This window comes from Dromiciops gliroides, chromosome 2 (genome assembly GCF_019393635.1).
Source record: "Dromiciops gliroides isolate mDroGli1 chromosome 2, mDroGli1.pri, whole genome shotgun sequence".
Lineage (NCBI taxonomy): Eukaryota > Metazoa > Chordata > Mammalia > Microbiotheria > Microbiotheriidae > Dromiciops > Dromiciops gliroides.
The window spans coordinates 391,380,170-391,386,358 of record NC_057862.1 but is presented as its reverse complement, the minus strand read 5'-3'; positions in this window follow the sequence as shown (position 1 = coordinate 391,386,358).

Here is a 6,189-nt window from a genome sequence, read left to right as displayed (position 1 = left end):
ATTCATGGGCTTGAACACTGGGATGACAAACATATAATTATTCATTTTTACAAGGTTTTGTACTTTCTTCTTTAAAAAAATCACAACTATTTTATTATTTTCCAGTTACATATAAGGATAGTTTTCAACATTTGTTTTCACAAATTTCCAAATTTTTTCTCCTTCCCTCCTCCCCAAGATGGAAAGCAGTCTGATATAGGTTGTATATGTACAATCACATTAAACATTTCTACATTAGTCATCTTGTGAAAGAAGAATCAGAGCACAAGGGAAAAACCTCAAAAAAGAAGGGGAAGAAAACCAGTCCAAAAGTAGAAACAGTATGGTTCAATCTGCATTCACAATTCACAGTTCTTTTTTCTGGATGTTGAGAACATTTTCTATCACGAGTTCTTTGAAACTTTTGGATCGTTGCACTGCTGAGAAGAGCCAAGTCTATCACCATTGTTCATCACACGATGTTGCTGTTACTGTGTACAATGTTCTCCTGGTTCTGCTCCTCTCAGTCAGCATCAGTTCATGTAAGTCCTTCCAGGTTTCTCTGAACTCCTCCTGCTTATTGTTTCTTTTTTTTTTTTTTTTTTAAGTGAGGCAATTGGGGTTAAGTGACTTGCCCAGGGTCACACAGCTAGTAAGTGTGTGTTAAGTGTCTGAGGCCGGATTTGAACTCAGGTACTCCTGACTCCAGGGCCGGTGCTCTATCCACTGCGCCACCTAGCTGCCCCCTGCTTATTGTTTCTTACAGCACAGTAGTATTCCATTACATTCATATATATACCACAACTTGTTTAGCCATTCCCCTACTGATGGGCATTTCCTTGATTTCCAATTCTTTGCCACCACAAAGAGAGCTGCTATAAATATTTTTGTACATGTGGGTCCTTTTTCCTTTTCTATGGTCTCTTTAGGATACAGACCTAGCAGTGGTACCACTGGGTCAAAGGGTATGAACAATCCCATAGCCCTTTGGGCATAGATCCAAATTGCTCTCCAGAATTGTTGGATCAGTTCACAGCTCCACCAACAATGCATTAGTGTTCCAATTTTTCCACAGCTTCTCCAACATTTATTTTCCTTTTCTGTCATATTAGCCAATCTGATAGGTGTCAGGTGGTACCTCAGAGTTGTTTTAATTTGTATCTCTCTAATGAATAGTGATTCAGAACATTTTTTTACATGGGAATAGATAGATTTGATTTCTTCATCAGAAAACTGCCTGTTCATATCCTTTGACCATTTCTCCATTGGGGAATGACTTGGATTCTTATACATTTTATTTAGTTCCCTATATATTTTAGAAATGATGCCTTTATCAGAAATGCTGGCTGTAAAAATTGTTTCCCAGTTTTCTGCCTCCCTTCTAATTTTGGCTGCATTGTTTCTGTTTGTACAAAACCTTTTTAATTTAATGTAATCAAAGTCTTCCATCTTGCATTTCATAATATTCTCTATCTCTTGTTTGGACATAAATTGTTTTCCTCTCCATAGATCTGGGAGGTAAACTATTCCTTCCTCTCCTAATTTATCTATGGTATCCCCCTTTATGTCTAAATCTTGAACCCATTTTGACCTTATTTTTGTATAAGGTGTAAGATGTTGGTCTATGCCTAGTTTCTGCCATACTATCTTCCAGTTTTCCCAGCAGTTTTTGTCAAATACTGAATTCTTATCCCAGAAGCTGGAGTCTTTGGGTTTATCAAACAGTAGATTACTATAGTCATTTACTACTGTGTCTCCTGTGCCTAACCTATTCCATTGATCCACCACTCTATTTCTTAGCCAGTACCAAATAGTTTTGATGACTGCCACTTTATAGTAGCAGCTAGCCCACCTTCCTGTGCATTTTTTTTATTAGTTCCCTTGACATTCTTGACTTTTTGTTTTTCCAAATAAATTTTGTTATTATTTTTTCTAACTCTATAAAATAATTTTTGGGTAGTCTGATTGGTATGGCACTGAATAGGTAGATTAATTTAGGCAGAATTGTCATTTTTATTATATTAGCTCAGCCTATCCATGAGCAATTGATATTTTTCCAATTACGTAGATCTGATTTTATTTGCGTGAAAAGTGTTTTGTAATTATGTTCATAGAGTTCCTGGGTTTGTCTTGGTCAGTAGACTCCCAAGTATTTTATATTATCTACTGTTACTTTAAATGGAATTTCTTTTTCTATCTTTTGCTGCTGAGCTTTGTTGGTCATATATAGAAATGCTGATGATTTGTGTGGGTTTATTTTATATCCTCCAACTTTGCTAAAGTTGTTAATTGTTTCAAGCAGTTTTTTAGTTGATTCTTTAGGATTCTCTAAGTATACCATCATATCATCTGCAAAGAGTGAAAGTTTTGTTTCCTCCTTGCCTATTCTAATTCTTTTAATTCCTTTTTCTTCTCTTATTGCTATAGCTAGTACAATATTAAATAATAGAGGTGATAATGGACATCCCTGTTTCACCCCGATCTTATTGGGGAATGCCTCTAATTTATCCCCATTACATATAATGTTTGCTGATGGTTTTAGGTAGATACTGCTTATTATTTTAAGGAAAGCTCCACCTATTCCTATGCTCTCTAGTGTTTTTTTTGTTTGCTTGTTTTGTTTTGGGGGTGGGGCTGGGCCATGAGGATTAAGTGACTTGCCCAAGGTCGCATAGCTAGTAAGTGTCAAGTGTCTGAGGCCAGATATGAACTCAAGTCCTCCTGAATCCAGGGCCAGTGCTTTATCCACTACACCACCTAACTGCCCCCTCTCTAGTGTTTGTTTGTTTTTGGTGAGGCAATTGGGGTTAAGTGACTTGCCCAGTGTCACACAGCTAGCAAGTGTCAAGTGTCTGAGGCTGGATTTGAACTCAGGTACTCCTGAATCCAGGGCCAGTGCTTTATCCACTGTGCTACCTAGCTGCTCCATATCTAACTTTTCTAATATTCTATTCACCTCTTTAACTTCTTTCTTATTTATTTTGTGGTTAGATTTATCTAATTCTGAAAGGGGAAGGTTCAGATCCTCCACTAGTATAGTTTTGCTGTTTCCTTTTGTAACTCATTTATCTTCTCCCCTAAGAATTTGGATGCTATACCACTTGGGGCATACATGTTTAGTATTGATATTACTTCATTATCTATCATACCTTTTAGCAAGATGTGGTTTCCTTCCTTATCTCTTTTAATTAGATCTATTTTTGCTTTTGCTTTGTCTGAGATAAGAATTGCTACCCCTGCTTTTTTGACTTCAACTTGTTTGGGACAAAATTGCCTCAGTTTACCCAAATAACTCAAGGAGACCACCAAGTCAAGCAGAGACAGATTTAAATTTAACAGGCAGACTCATGGAAGAGATGAGGAGCGCAATAATGGGCTCATGAGGGTATAGCTAGGTGGCACAGTGGATAAAGCACCAGCTCTAGATTCAGGAGGACCTGAGTTCAAATCTGACCTCAGACACTTGACACTTACTAGCTATATGACCCTGAGCAAGTCACTTAACCCCCATTCCCCCCTCCAAAACCCCCAAAACAAATAATGGGCTCATGAGTTGGGTTTTTATGGAAGTTTTGACGGGGGTGTGGGGGGGGTCCCTTCATGTACAGGGTGAACTCACAATCTAACATCCAATCCTGTCTCACCCAGGATGCGTGTTCAGCTCATGATCAGGGTATGGATATGTGTTCCAAGAGCGAGGGGGAAGGGGAGGGGGAAAATGTCAAACCACGGGAGGGGTGAAACCACTCCAAACCACTCCACCCTGGTAAGGAGGGGCAAGGGGGAAGAAGGGAGCTGGTATGGGGGGTGGGGAGAGTTAGGATTTAGGAATGCAAAAGGGCAGAGGTAAAATCTGGGTGGATCTTGTGTTAGCAGGAGACATCTTTCCTGCCTGGTCATAGAACAAGGCGGGGTGGGGGGAGGTTGTGTTGTAGCAACAGCATAGCTAGCAATAACAAGGACTGGGGGTTTGGAATGTAGGCAGGGGGGGATGGTAGTACCAGAATACATCAGGTTCAGTAAAGCAAGATACATGATTTCTGTTATTAGCAATAGAATAAAACATGAACAAAATAATCTAACAATAACAGGGACTGGGGGCTGGGTACTTTCCAGACCTCATCCTCGGAATCTGAACTGACTCAAGTCCACCTATCCCACACAAACTGAAGCATAATATATTTTGCTCCAACCTTTTACCTTTACTCTGTGTGTATCTCTCTGCTTCAAATGTGTTTCTTGTAAACAACATACTGTAGTGATGTAAGAGGTGAAAAAAGGGTTAATGAAAAAACCCAAGACCCAAGCTTTAATTCAGATATTAGCTCCAAAAGGGAGTCAGACCCCAGTTAATGGATAACTTACAAGTCAGGATGCTAGGTTCTCCTACCCACAGAAATCACTGCCCATAACGGGAACAGAAGTAGCTAGGCTGCGAAGGCCTAAGAATATAACAATGATAATATTGACAGGCTATAGAAATTCAAATGAAAAATGAAGATGTTTTGAAACTAAGCATGGGAACCAGTAAGAGACAAGCGCAGAAAAGGTCATATTTGTCCCCAGATTCACCTTATGACATGTAAACCTCCAAAACACACCTCCACAGAAAAAGGTACCTTCCTCGGGGGTTGGTTTAGGACCCCAGGAACTCCAAATTAGGATAAACCCTCCCCTGTACCTCCCCAAGGTGGAGATTATTATAATGAGACTGATAATCAATTTATCTGTACTATAAAAACCGTCTTTTCTTTCACTATTCGAGAGATACCTTTCCACTTTTCTGGTTCTCTCCCTGTGATCACTCACAGCATTGCAATAAAACTTGGGAAACTGAGTTTCTGAGTCTTGTAATTCTTTTGGGACAACTCACAATCAATTTGATCCCAAATTCCATCCCACATCAGTAGGATTCTGATTTTTAATCCACTCTTCTAATATGCTTCTGTTTTATGGGAGAGTTCATCCCATTCACATTCACAGTTAAGATTATTAACTATTTCCCTCCATCCTCTTTTCCCTTGTTTGTACTTTTTTTCCTTCTTTCACTCTATTCCTCTTGACCAGTGTTTTGCTTCTGACCATTGCCTCCCTCAATCTGCCCTCCCTTTTATCAGCTGCCCTTCTTTTTCTTGCCCCTTTTCCCCCCTTCTGCCCTCCCTTCTATCAATACCACCCTTTCCCCCTTCCCCTTTTGTTTCTTTAAAGAGTAAACTAAGGGGGCAGCTAGGTGGTGCAGTGGATACAGCACTGGCCCTGGAGTCAGGAGGACCTGAGTTCAAATCTGGCCTCAGACACTTAACACTTACTAGCTGTGTGACCCTGGGCAAGTGACTTAATCCCAATTGCCTCACTAAAAAACAACAACAACAACAACCCCCCCCCCCCCAGTAAACTAAGGGGGCAGCTAGATGGCATAATGGATAGAGCACCGATCTTGGATTCAGGAGGACCTGAGTTCAAATCCAGCCTAAAACACTTAACACTTACTAGCTGTGTAACCCTGGACAGGTCACTTAACCCCAGTTGCCTCACCAAAAAACCCCCACAAAAAACCCTTTGAAAAAAAGAGTAAGCTAAGTTCCTTTATACAAATGAGAGTGTGTTTTATTCCCTCTTGGAACCAAATCTGATGAGAGTAAGGTTGCAACAATGCTCGCTCCTCCTTTCTTTCCCTCTATTGTAATGGGTTCTTTCTGTCCCTCTTCATATGATGTAATTAACCCCATTCCACCTCCCCCTTCCTCTCCTCCCCTTAGTCTCCTTTTATTCTGTCCCTTAAATTCCTTATATCATCACATCAAAGTCAATTTAATAACAATACCTTAACAGAGATACAGATCCTAAGAGTTAAAAGCATTATCCTTCCTCATAGAGATGCAAGCTGTACTTTCTAAAATTCTTTCTTACAGTTAGCTTATTTGATTCTCTCTGCAGCCCTTTGGAGTTAAAGGAGTTATTATCCCCATTTAACGGAGAATAAGCTGAGGCCCCGAATGGGGAAGACTGCCCAAGGTCATAGAGGAAAGTTACAGCAGAGCTGAGATAGGAGCCAAGATTTCCTGCCTTTTCTCCTCCATTTATTTTTTGTGGTTTGTGCCCACGAGGCAAACTAACTCTGAGCGTCTAGACAAGCGTCTCGTCATCAAATCTAGGCCAGCATAGCCTAGATGGAGGTTCCCCAATTTCAACATATTACCTACACCGCAG